A 12,179-nucleotide genomic window follows, 5' to 3' on the forward strand; every position below is an offset into this window, starting at 1 on the left:
ATTTCCCTTGTTTGAATATGGAAATGCTACCAAAGTTTTAATTGACCACACTGAAGACGTGCACAAAAAAACCAAGAATGATGGCAGCAGTGGGATTCGAACCCACGACTCCAGAGAGACTGGAGCCTAAATCCAGCGCCTTAGACCACTCGGCCACGCTACCCTTCACTGCCAATGACCCCACACTTTGCCATCTGTTACCTAAGCCTGCTAAGCTCCCATTAATATCGCTCTCTTCTTTTTCATTTTTCCTTTTGTGTCCTTCATTTATATCACGTTGCTTTTTCTTCCTGTCTCAACACATTATTTGTTTTGCTGCTATGTCTGAAGAGCACATTTATAGAGCCCTTTAACCTCTCTTGGGTAGGGGGCAGTATTTTCACGTCCGGATGAAAAGCGTGCCCAAAATAAACTGCCTGTTACTCAGGCCCAGAAGCTAGGATATGCATATAATTGGTAGATTTGGATAGGAAACACTCTAAAGTTTCTACAACTGATAACATGATGTCTGTGAGTATAACACAACTGATATGGCAGGCGAAACCCCGAGGACAAACCATCCAAAAAAAAAAAATTCAGCCTTCCACTGTTTCCAATGGCTTTCATGTTTATTATGAGGCGAAGTCCTCCCAGATTGCAGTTCCTAGGGCTTCCACTAGATGTCAACAGAAAGAGTTTCAGGCTGGTTTTTGGAAAAATGAGCTAGAAGTTGTAGTTTTTCTAAGTGGCTCCCATTTTGGCTGAAGTGTTTCCATGCGCGTGGGTGAAAGCGAGTTCTTTGTTATTTCTCTCCGGTAATGAACATACCTTTCTCCGTCTTAAATTTGATCATTTCTTTGTGTATAAGGGTACCTGAGGTTTGATTATAAACGTTGTTGGACTTGTTTGGATAAGTTTATTGGTAGCGTTTGGGATTCATTTTGTATGCATTTTGAAGGAGGGAAACCGGTGGATTATTGAATGAAGCGCGCCAGCTAAACTGAGTTTTTATGGATATAAAGAAGGACTTTATCGAACAAAAGGACCCTTTGTGATGTAACTGGGACCTTTTGGAGTGCCAACAGAAGAAGATCTTCAAAGGTAGGGCATCTATTATATCGCTATTTCTGACTTTCGTGACGCACCTGCCTGGTTGAAAAATGTTTTCCATGTTTTTGTATGCGGGGCGCTGTCCTCAATTAATCGCATGGTGTGCTTTCGCCGTAAAGCCTTTTTGAAATCTGACACAGCGGCTGGATTAACAAGAAGTTAAGCTTTATTTTGATGTATAATACTTGTATTTTCATGAATGTTAAATATTTATATTTCTGTAATTTGAAATTTGCGCTCTGCAATTTCACCTGATGTTGGCCAGGTGGGACGCTACAGTCCCACCTGCCCATAAGAAGTTTTAACAAGCTCAGATAGGCAGATCTCAGCCAACTGGTTTGCGGGGCCACCGCTACAGCAGAGGACGAGTTAGTTAAGGCAATGTGCTGCTAATTCATTGTGTTCTGCACTCGTGGGTTTGACGTCACACAACATTTTCCTCCTTTTTCCTTTTGTATTCTTCATTTATATCACTTTGCTTTTTCTTCCTGTGTCAACACACCATTTGTTTTTGCTGCTTTGTCTGAAGATCACATTTGTAGTGCCCTTCAACAAGCTCAGAAAGGTGTATCTCGGCCAACTGGTAGGAGGGCCACCGCTATAGCACAGGACCAGGTAAGGCAATGTAGTGCTAATTCAATGTGTTCTGTACTCGTGGGTGCGACTACACACAACATTTCTTATTTCCCTTGTAAAAATATAGAAACGCTGCAAAAGTATGGATTGACTAAAGAGATAGCCACACTGAAGCCTTGCACGAACAATGACAACATCAAAGATGACAGCATTGTGATACAAAGCCAATCCTCCAGAGAGACTTGAGCTTAAATCCAGGGCCTTAGACCACTCTGCCACGCTACCCAGCCCCTTCCTCAAAGTCACACTTTGTCATCTGTTACCTAGGTTTGCTAAGCTCCCATTAATTTCAACCTCTTCTTTTTTCCTTTTTCATTTCATTTTCTTCGTTTATGTCATGTTGCTTTTTCTTCCTGTGCCAACACATCATTTGTTCTTGCTTCTATGTCTGAAGAGCACATTTGTAGAGCACTTTAACAAGCTCAGAAAGGTGGATCTCGGCCAGCTGGTGGGTGTGGCCACCGCTATAGCACAGGACGAGGTAGTTAAGGCAATTTAGTGCTAAAGATGCCAGCGGTGTTATTTCCCTTGTTTGAATATGGAAATGCTACCAAAGTTTTAATTGACCACACTGAAGACGTGCACAAAAAAACCAAGAATGATGGCAGCAGTGGGATTCGAACCCACGACTCCAGAGAGACTGGAGCCTAAATCCAGCGCCTTAGACCACTCGGCCACGCTACCCTTCACTGTCAATGACCCCACACTTTGCCATCTGTTACCTAAGCCTGCTAAGCTCCCATTAATATCGCTCTCTTCTTTTTCATTTTTCCTTTTGTGTCCTTCATTTATATCACGTTGCTTTTTCTTCCTGTCTCAACACATTATTTGTTTTGCTGCTATGTCTGAAGAGCACATTTATAGAGCCCTTTAACCTCTCTTGGGTAGGGGGCAGTATTTTCACGTCCGGATGAAAAGCGTGCCCAAAATAAACTGCCTGTTACTCAGGCCCAGAAGCTAGGATATGCATATAATTGGTAGATTTGGATAGGAAACACTCTAAAGTTTCTACAACTGATAACATGATGTCTGTGAGTATAACACAACTGATATGGCAGGCGAAACCCCGAGGACAAACCATCCAAAAAAAAAAAATTCAGCCTTCCACTGTTTCCAATGGCTTTCATGTTTATTATGAGGCGAAGTCCTCCCAGATTGCAGTTCCTAGGGCTTCCACTAGATGTCAACAGAAAGAGTTTCAGGCTGGTTTTTGGAAAAATGAGCTAGAAGTTGTAGTTTTTCTAAGTGGCTCCCATTTTGGCTGAAGTGTTTCCATGCGCGTGGGTGAAAGCGAGTTCTTTGTTATTTCTCTCCGGTAATGAACATACCTTTCTCCGTCTTAAATTTGATCATTTCTTTGTGTATAAGGGTACCTGAGGTTTGATTATAAACGTTGTTGGACTTGTTTGGATAAGTTTATTGGTAGCGTTTGGGATTCATTTTGTATGCATTTTGAAGGAGGGAAACCGGTGGATTATTGAATGAAGCGCGCCAGCTAAACTGAGTTTTTATGGATATAAAGAAGGACTTTATCGAACAAAAGGACCCTTTGTGATGTAACTGGGACCTTTTGGAGTGCCAACAGAAGAAGATCTTCAAAGGTAGGGCATCTATTATATCGCTATTTCTGACTTTCGTGACGCACCTGCCTGGTTGAAAAATGTTTTCCATGTTTTTGTATGCGGGGCGCTGTCCTCAATTAATCGCATGGTGTGCTTTCGCCGTAAAGCCTTTTTGAAATCTGACACAGCGGCTGGATTAACAAGAAGTTAAGCTTTATTTTGATGTATAATACTTGTATTTTCATGAATGTTAAATATTTATATTTCTGTAATTTGAAATTCGCTCTCTGCAATTTCACCTGATGTTGGCCAGGTGGGGCGCTACAGTCCCACATGCCCATAAGAAGTTTTAACAAGCTCAGATAGGCAGATCTCAGCCAACTGGTTTGCGGGGCCACCGCTACAGCAGAGGACGAGTTAGTTAAGGCAATGTGCTGCTAATTCATTGTGTTCTGCACTCGTGGGTTTGACGTCACACAACATTTTCCTCCTTTTTCCTTTTGTATTCTTCATTTATATCACTTTGCTTTTTCTTCCTGTGTCAACACACCATTTGTTTTTGCTGCTTTGTCTGAAGATCACATTTGTAGTGCCCTTCAACAAGCTCAGAAAGGTGTATCTCGGCCAACTGGTAGGAGGGCCACCGCTATAGCACAGGACCAGGTAAGGCAATGTAGTGCTAATTCAATGTGTTCTGTACTCGTGGGTGCGACTACACACAACATTTCTTATTTCCCTTGTAAAAATATAGAAACGCTGCAAAAGTATGGATTGACTAAAGAGATAGCCACACTGAAGCCTTGCACGAACAATGACAACATCAAAGATGACAGCATTGTGATACAAAGCCAATCCTCCAGAGAGACTTGAGCTTAAATCCAGGGCCTTAGACCACTCTGCCACGCTACCCAGCCCCTTCCTCAAAGTCACACTTTGTCATCTGTTACCTAGGTTTGCTAAGCTCCCATTAATTTCAACCTCTTCTTTTTTCCTTTTTCATTTCATTTTCTTCGTTTATGTCATGTTGCTTTTTCTTCCTGTGCCAACACATCATTTGTTCTTGCTTCTATGTCTGAAGAGCACATTTGTAGAGCACTTTAACAAGCTCAGAAAGGTGGATCTCGGCCAGCTGGTGGGTGTGGCCACCGCTATAGCACAGGACGAGGTAGTTAAGGCAATTTAGTGCTAAAGATGCCAGCGGTGTTATTTCCCTTGTTTGAATATGGAAATGCTACCAAAGTTTTAATTGACCACACTGAAGACGTGCACAAAAAAACCAAGAATGATGGCAGCAGTGGGATTCGAACCCACGACTCCAGAGAGACTGGAGCCTAAATCCAGCGCCTTAGACCACTCGGCCACGCTACCCTTCACTGCCAATGACCCCACACTTTGCCATCTGTTACCTAAGCCTGCTAAGCTCCCATTAATATCGCTCTCTTCTTTTTCATTTTTCCTTTTGTGTCCTTCATTTATATCACGTTGCTTTTTCTTCCTGTCTCAACACATTATTTGTTTTGCTGCTATGTCTGAAGAGCACATTTATAGAGCCCTTTAACCTCTCTTGGGTAGGGGGCAGTATTTTCACGTCCGGATGAAAAGCGTGCCCAAAATAAACTGCCTGTTACTCAGGCCCAGAAGCTAGGATATGCATATAATTGGTAGATTTGGATAGGAAACACTCTAAAGTTTCTACAACTGATAACATGATGTCTGTGAGTATAACACAACTGATATGGCAGGCGAAACCCCGAGGACAAACCATCCAAAAAAAAAAAATTCAGCCTTCCACTGTTTCCAATGGCTTTCATGTTTATTATGAGGCGAAGTCCTCCCAGATTGCAGTTCCTAGGGCTTCCACTAGATGTCAACAGAAAGAGTTTCAGGCTGGTTTTTGGAAAAATGAGCTAGAAGTTGTAGTTTTTCTAAGTGGCTCCCATTTTGGCTGAAGTGTTTCCATGCGCGTGGGTGAAAGCGAGTTCTTTGTTATTTCTCTCCGGTAATGAACATACCTTTCTCCGTCTTAAATTTGATCATTTCTTTGTGTATAAGGGTACCTGAGGTTTGATTATAAACGTTGTTGGACTTGTTTGGATAAGTTTATTGGTAGCGTTTGGGATTCATTTTGTATGCATTTTGAAGGAGGGAAACCGGTGGATTATTGAATGAAGCGCGCCAGCTAAACTGAGTTTTTATGGATATAAAGAAGGACTTTATCGAACAAAAGGACCCTTTGTGATGTAACTGGGACCTTTTGGAGTGCCAACAGAAGAAGATCTTCAAAGGTAGGGCATCTATTATATCGCTATTTCTGACTTTCGTGACGCACCTGCCTGGTTGAAAAATGTTTTCCATGTTTTTGTATGCGGGGCGCTGTCCTCAATTAATCGCATGGTGTGCTTTCGCCGTAAAGCCTTTTTGAAATCTGACACAGCGGCTGGATTAACAAGAAGTTAAGCTTTATTTTGATGTATAATACTTGTATTTTCATGAATGTTAAATATTTATATTTCTGTAATTTGAAATTCGCGCTCTGCAATTTCACCTGATGTTGGCCAGGTGGGACGCTACAGTCCCACATGCCCATAAGAAGTTTTAACAAGCTCAGATAGGCAGATCTCAGCCAACTGGTTTGCGGGGCCACCGCTACAGCAGAGGACGAGTTAGTTAAGGCAATGTGCTGCTAATTCATTGTGTTCTGCACTCGTGGGTTTGACGTCACACAACATTTTCCTCCTTTTTCCTTTTGTATTCTTCATTTATATCACTTTGCTTTTTCTTCCTGTGTCAACACACCATTTGTTTTTGCTGCTTTGTCTGAAGATCACATTTGTAGTGCCCTTCAACAAGCTCAGAAAGGTGTATCTCGGCCAACTGGTAGGAGGGCCACCGCTATAGCACAGGACCAGGTAAGGCAATGTAGTGCTAATTCAATGTGTTCTGTACTCGTGGGTGCGACTACACACAACATTTCTTATTTCCCTTGTAAAAATATAGAAACGCTGCAAAAGTATGGATTGACTAAAGAGATAGCCACACTGAAGCCTTGCACGAACAATGACAACATCAAAGATGACAGCATTGTGATACAAAGCCAATCCTCCAGAGAGACTTGAGCTTAAATCCAGGGCCTTAGACCACTCTGCCACGCTACCCAGCCCCTTCCTCAAAGTCACACTTTGTCATCTGTTACCTAGGTTTGCTAAGCTCCCATTAATTTCAACCTCTTCTTTTTTCCTTTTTCATTTCATTTTCTTCGTTTATGTCATGTTGCTTTTTCTTCCTGTGCCAACACATCATTTGTTCTTGCTTCTATGTCTGAAGAGCACATTTGTAGAGCACTTTAACAAGCTCAGAAAGGTGGATCTCGGCCAGCTGGTGGGTGTGGCCACCGCTATAGCACAGGACGAGGTAGTTAAGGCAATTTAGTGCTAAAGATGCCAGCGGTGTTATTTCCCTTGTTTGAATATGGAAATGCTACCAAAGTTTTAATTGACCACACTGAAGACGTGCACAAAAAAACCAAGAATGATGGCAGCAGTGGGATTCGAACCCACGACTCCAGAGAGACTGGAGCCTAAATCCAGCGCCTTAGACCACTCGGCCACGCTACCCTTCACTGTCAATGACCCCACACTTTGCCATCTGTTACCTAAGCCTGCTAAGCTCCCATTAATATCGCTCTCTTCTTTTTCATTTTTCCTTTTGTGTCCTTCATTTATATCACGTTGCTTTTTCTTCCTGTCTCAACACATTATTTGTTTTGCTGCTATGTCTGAAGAGCACATTTATAGAGCCCTTTAACCTCTCTTGGGTAGGGGGCAGTATTTTCACGTCCGGATGAAAAGCGTGCCCAAAATAAACTGCCTGTTACTCAGGCCCAGAAGCTAGGATATGCATATAATTGGTAGATTTGGATAGGAAACACTCTAAAGTTTCTACAACTGATAACATGATGTCTGTGAGTATAACACAACTGATATGGCAGGCGAAACCCCGAGGACAAACCATCCAAAAAAAAAAAATTCAGCCTTCCACTGTTTCCAATGGCTTTCATGTTTATTATGAGGCGAAGTCCTCCCAGATTGCAGTTCCTAGGGCTTCCACTAGATGTCAACAGAAAGAGTTTCAGGCTGGTTTTTGGAAAAATGAGCTAGAAGTTGTAGTTTTTCTAAGTGGCTCCCATTTTGGCTGAAGTGTTTCCATGCGCGTGGGTGAAAGCGAGTTCTTTGTTATTTCTCTCCGGTAATGAACATACCTTTCTCCGTCTTAAATTTGATCATTTCTTTGTGTATAAGGGTACCTGAGGTTTGATTATAAACGTTGTTGGACTTGTTTGGATAAGTTTATTGGTAGCGTTTGGGATTCATTTTGTATGCATTTTGAAGGAGGGAAACCGGTGGATTATTGAATGAAGCGCGCCAGCTAAACTGAGTTTTTATGGATATAAAGAAGGACTTTATCGAACAAAAGGACCCTTTGTGATGTAACTGGGACCTTTTGGAGTGCCAACAGAAGAAGATCTTCAAAGGTAGGGCATCTATTATATCGCTATTTCTGACTTTCGTGACGCACCTGCCTGGTTGAAAAATGTTTTCCATGTTTTTGTATGCGGGGCGCTGTCCTCAATTAATCGCATGGTGTGCTTTCGCCGTAAAGCCTTTTTGAAATCTGACACAGCGGCTGGATTAACAAGAAGTTAAGCTTTATTTTGATGTATAATACTTGTATTTTCATGAATGTTAAATATTTATATTTCTGTAATTTGAAATTTGCGCTCTGCAATTTCACCTGATGTTGGCCAGGTGGGACGCTACAGTCCCACATGCCCATAAGAAGTTTTAACAAGCTCAGATAGGCAGATCTCAGCCAACTGGTTTGCGGGGCCACCGCTACAGCAGAGGACGAGTTAGTTAAGGCAATGTGCTGCTAATTCATTGTGTTCTGCACTCGTGGGTTTGACGTCACACAACATTTTCCTCCTTTTTCCTTTTGTATTCTTCATTTATATCACTTTGCTTTTTCTTCCTGTGTCAACACACCATTTGTTTTTGCTGCTTTGTCTGAAGATCACATTTGTAGTGCCCTTCAACAAGCTCAGAAAGGTGTATCTCGGCCAACTGGTAGGAGGGCCACCGCTATAGCACAGGACCAGGTAAGGCAATGTAGTGCTAATTCAATGTGTTCTGTACTCGTGGGTGCGACTACACACAACATTTCTTATTTCCCTTGTAAAAATATAGAAACGCTGCAAAAGTATGGATTGACTAAAGAGATAGCCACACTGAAGCCTTGCACGAACAATGACAACATCAAAGATGACAGCATTGTGATACAAAGCCAATCCTCCAGAGAGACTTGAGCTTAAATCCAGGGCCTTAGACCACTCTGCCACGCTACCCAGCCCCTTCCTCAAAGTCACACTTTGTCATCTGTTACCTAGGTTTGCTAAGCTCCCATTAATTTCAACCTCTTCTTTTTTCCTTTTTCATTTAATTTTCTTCGTTTATGTCATGTTGCTTTTTCTTCCTGTGCCAACACATCATTTGTTCTTGCTTCTATGTCTGAAGAGCACATTTGTAGAGCACTTTAACAAGCTCAGAAAGGTGGATCTCGGCCAGCTGGTGGGTGTGGCCACCGCTATAGCACAGGACGAGGTAGTTAAGGCAATTTAGTGCTAAAGATGCCAGCGGTGTTATTTCCCTTGTTTGAATATGGAAATGCTACCAAAGTTTTAATTGACCACACTGAAGACGTGCACAAAAAAACCAAGAATGATGGCAGCAGTGGGATTCGAACCCACGACTCCAGAGAGACTGGAGCCTAAATCCAGCGCCTTAGACCACTCGGCCACGCTACCCTTCACTGCCAATGACCCCACACTTTGCCATCTGTTACCTAAGCCTGCTAAGCTCCCATTAATATCGCTCTCTTCTTTTTCATTTTTCCTTTTGTGTCCTTCATTTATATCACGTTGCTTTTTCTTCCTGTCTCAACACATTATTTGTTTTGCTGCTATGTCTGAAGAGCACATTTATAGAGCCCTTTAACCTCTCTTGGGTAGGGGGCAGTATTTTCACGTCCGGATGAAAAGCGTGCCCAAAATAAACTGCCTGTTACTCAGGCCCAGAAGCTAGGATATGCATATAATTGGTAGATTTGGATAGGAAACACTCTAAAGTTTCTACAACTGATAACATGATGTCTGTGAGTATAACACAACTGATATGGCAGGCGAAACCCCGAGGACAAACCATCCAAAAAAAAAAAATTCAGCCTTCCACTGTTTCCAATGGCTTTCATGTTTATTATGAGGCGAAGTCCTCCCAGATTGCAGTTCCTAGGGCTTCCACTAGATGTCAACAGAAAGAGTTTCAGGCTGGTTTTTGGAAAAATGAGCTAGAAGTTGTAGTTTTTCTAAGTGGCTCCCATTTTGGCTGAAGTGTTTCCATGCGCGTGGGTGAAAGCGCGTTCTTTGTTATTTCTCTCCGGTAATGAACATACCTTTCTCCGTCTTAAATTTGATCATTTCTTTGTGTATAAGGGTACCTGAGGTTTGATTATAAACGTTGTTGGACTTGTTTGGATAAGTTTATTGGTAGCGTTTGGGATTCATTTTGTATGCATTTTGAAGGAGGGAAACCGGTGGATTATTGAATGAAGCGCGCCAGCTAAACTGAGTTTTTATGGATATAAAGAAGGACTTTATCGAACAAAAGGACCCTTTGTGATGTAACTGGGACCTTTTGGAGTGCCAACAGAAGAAGATCTTCAAAGGTAGGGCATCTATTATATCGCTATTTCTGACTTTCGTGACGCACCTGCCTGGTTGAAAAATGTTTTCCATGTTTTTGTATGCGGGGCGCTGTCCTCAATTAATCGCATGGTGTGCTTTCGCCGTAAAGCCTTTTTGAAATCTGACACAGCGGCTGGATTAACAAGAAGTTAAGCTTTATTTTGATGTATAATACTTGTATTTTCATGAATGTTAAATATTTATATTTCTGTAATTTGAAATTCGCGCTCTGCAATTTCACCTGATGTTGGCCAGGTGGGACGCTACAGTCCCACATGCCCATAAGAAGTTTTAACAAGCTCAGATAGGCAGATCTCAGCCAACTGGTTTGCGGGGCCACCGCTACAGCAGAGGACGAGTTAGTTAAGGCAATGTGCTGCTAATTCATTGTGTTCTGCACTCGTGGGTTTGACGTCACACAACATTTTCCTCCTTTTTCCTTTTGTATTCTTCATTTATATCACTTTGCTTTTTCTTCCTGTGTCAACACACCATTTGTTTTTGCTGCTTTGTCTGAAGATCACATTTGTAGTGCCCTTCAACAAGCTCAGAAAGGTGTATCTCGGCCAACTGGTAGGAGGGCCACCGCTATAGCACAGGACCAGGTAAGGCAATGTAGTGCTAATTCAATGTGTTCTGTACTCGTGGGTGCGACTACACACAACATTTCTTATTTCCCTTGTAAAAATATAGAAACGCTGCAAAAGTATGGATTGACTAAAGAGATAGCCACACTGAAGCCTTGCACGAACAATGACAACATCAAAGATGACAGCATTGTGATACAAAGCCAATCCTCCAGAGAGACTTGAGCTTAAATCCAGGGCCTTAGACCACTCTGCCACGCTACCCAGCCCCTTCCTCAAAGTCACACTTTGTCATCTGTTACCTAGGTTTGCTAAGCTCCCATTAATTTCAACCTCTTCTTTTTTCCTTTTTCATTTCATTTTCTTCGTTTATGTCATGTTGCTTTTTCTTCCTGTGCCAACACATCATTTGTTCTTGCTTCTATGTCTGAAGAGCACATTTGTAGAGCACTTTAACAAGCTCAGAAAGGTGGATCTCGGCCAGCTGGTGGGTGTGGCCACCGCTATAGCACAGGACGAGGTAGTTAAGGCAATTTAGTGCTAAAGATGCCAGCGGTGTTATTTCCCTTGTTTGAATATGGAAATGCTACCAAAGTTTTAATTGACCACACTGAAGACGTGCACAAAAAAACCAAGAATGATGGCAGCAGTGGGATTCGAACCCACGACTCCAGAGAGACTGGAGCCTAAATCCAGCGCCTTAGACCACTCGGCCACGCTACCCTTCACTGTCAATGACCCCACACTTTGCCATCTGTTACCTAAGCCTGCTAAGCTCCCATTAATATCGCTCTCTTCTTTTTCATTTTTCCTTTTGTGTCCTTCATTTATATCACGTTGCTTTTTCTTCCTGTCTCAACACATTATTTGTTTTGCTGCTATGTCTGAAGAGCACATTTATAGAGCCCTTTAACCTCTCTTGGGTAGGGGGCAGTATTTTCACGTCCGGATGAAAAGCGTGCCCAAAATAAACTGCCTGTTACTCAGGCCCAGAAGCTAGGATATGCATATAATTGGTAGATTTGGATAGGAAACACTCTAAAGTTTCTACAACTGATAACATGATGTCTGTGAGTATAACACAACTGATATGGCAGGCAAAACCCCGAGGACAAACCATCCAAAAAAAAAAAATTCAGCCTTCCACTGTTTCCAATGGCTTTCATGTTTATTATGAGGCGAAGTCCTCCCAGATTGCAGTTCCTAGGGCTTCCACTAGATGTCAACAGAAAGAGTTTCAGGCTGGTTTTTGGAAAAATGAGCTAGAAGTTGTAGTTTTTCTAAGTGGCTCCCATTTTGGCTGAAGTGTTTCCATGCGCGTGGGTGAAAGCGAGTTCTTTGTTATTTCTCTCCGGTAATGAACATACCTTTCTCCGTCTTAAATTTGATCATTTCTTTGTGTATAAGGGTACCTGAGGTTTGATTATAAACGTTGTTGGACTTGTTTGGATAAGTTTATTGGTAGCGTTTGGGATTCATTTTGTATGCATTTTGAAGGAGGGAAACCGG

General features: G+C 42.2%; 6 non-coding genes across 6 annotated transcripts; all 6 read right to left on the bottom strand.

Moving 5' to 3' along the window:
• Positions 1 to 81: 81 nt before the first annotated feature.
• trnal-uag (transfer RNA leucine (anticodon UAG)) lies at positions 82 to 163 on the bottom strand. The gene has a single exon. It is a non-coding gene; the product is annotated as a tRNA-Leu (tRNA).
• A 2,164-nt stretch (positions 164 to 2,327) lies between these two features.
• Positions 2,328 to 2,409, bottom strand: trnal-uag (transfer RNA leucine (anticodon UAG)). The gene has a single exon. It is a non-coding gene; the product is annotated as a tRNA-Leu (tRNA).
• Positions 2,410 to 4,573: 2,164 nt separating this feature from the next.
• trnal-uag (transfer RNA leucine (anticodon UAG)) lies at positions 4,574 to 4,655 on the bottom strand. Its single transcript has one exon. It is a non-coding gene; the product is annotated as a tRNA-Leu (tRNA).
• Positions 4,656 to 6,819: 2,164 nt separating this feature from the next.
• Positions 6,820 to 6,901, bottom strand: trnal-uag (transfer RNA leucine (anticodon UAG)). Its single transcript has one exon. It is a non-coding gene; the product is annotated as a tRNA-Leu (tRNA).
• A 2,164-nt stretch (positions 6,902 to 9,065) lies between these two features.
• On the bottom strand, positions 9,066 to 9,147 carry trnal-uag (transfer RNA leucine (anticodon UAG)). The gene has a single exon. It is a non-coding gene; the product is annotated as a tRNA-Leu (tRNA).
• Positions 9,148 to 11,311: 2,164 nt separating this feature from the next.
• On the bottom strand, positions 11,312 to 11,393 carry trnal-uag (transfer RNA leucine (anticodon UAG)). The gene has a single exon. It is a non-coding gene; the product is annotated as a tRNA-Leu (tRNA).
• Positions 11,394 to 12,179: the final 786 nt, after the last annotated feature.

Source organism: Salmo salar, chromosome 27 (assembly GCF_965601325.2).
Source record: "Salmo salar chromosome 27, fSalSal1, whole genome shotgun sequence".
NCBI classification, from domain to species: domain Eukaryota; kingdom Metazoa; phylum Chordata; class Actinopteri; order Salmoniformes; family Salmonidae; genus Salmo; species Salmo salar.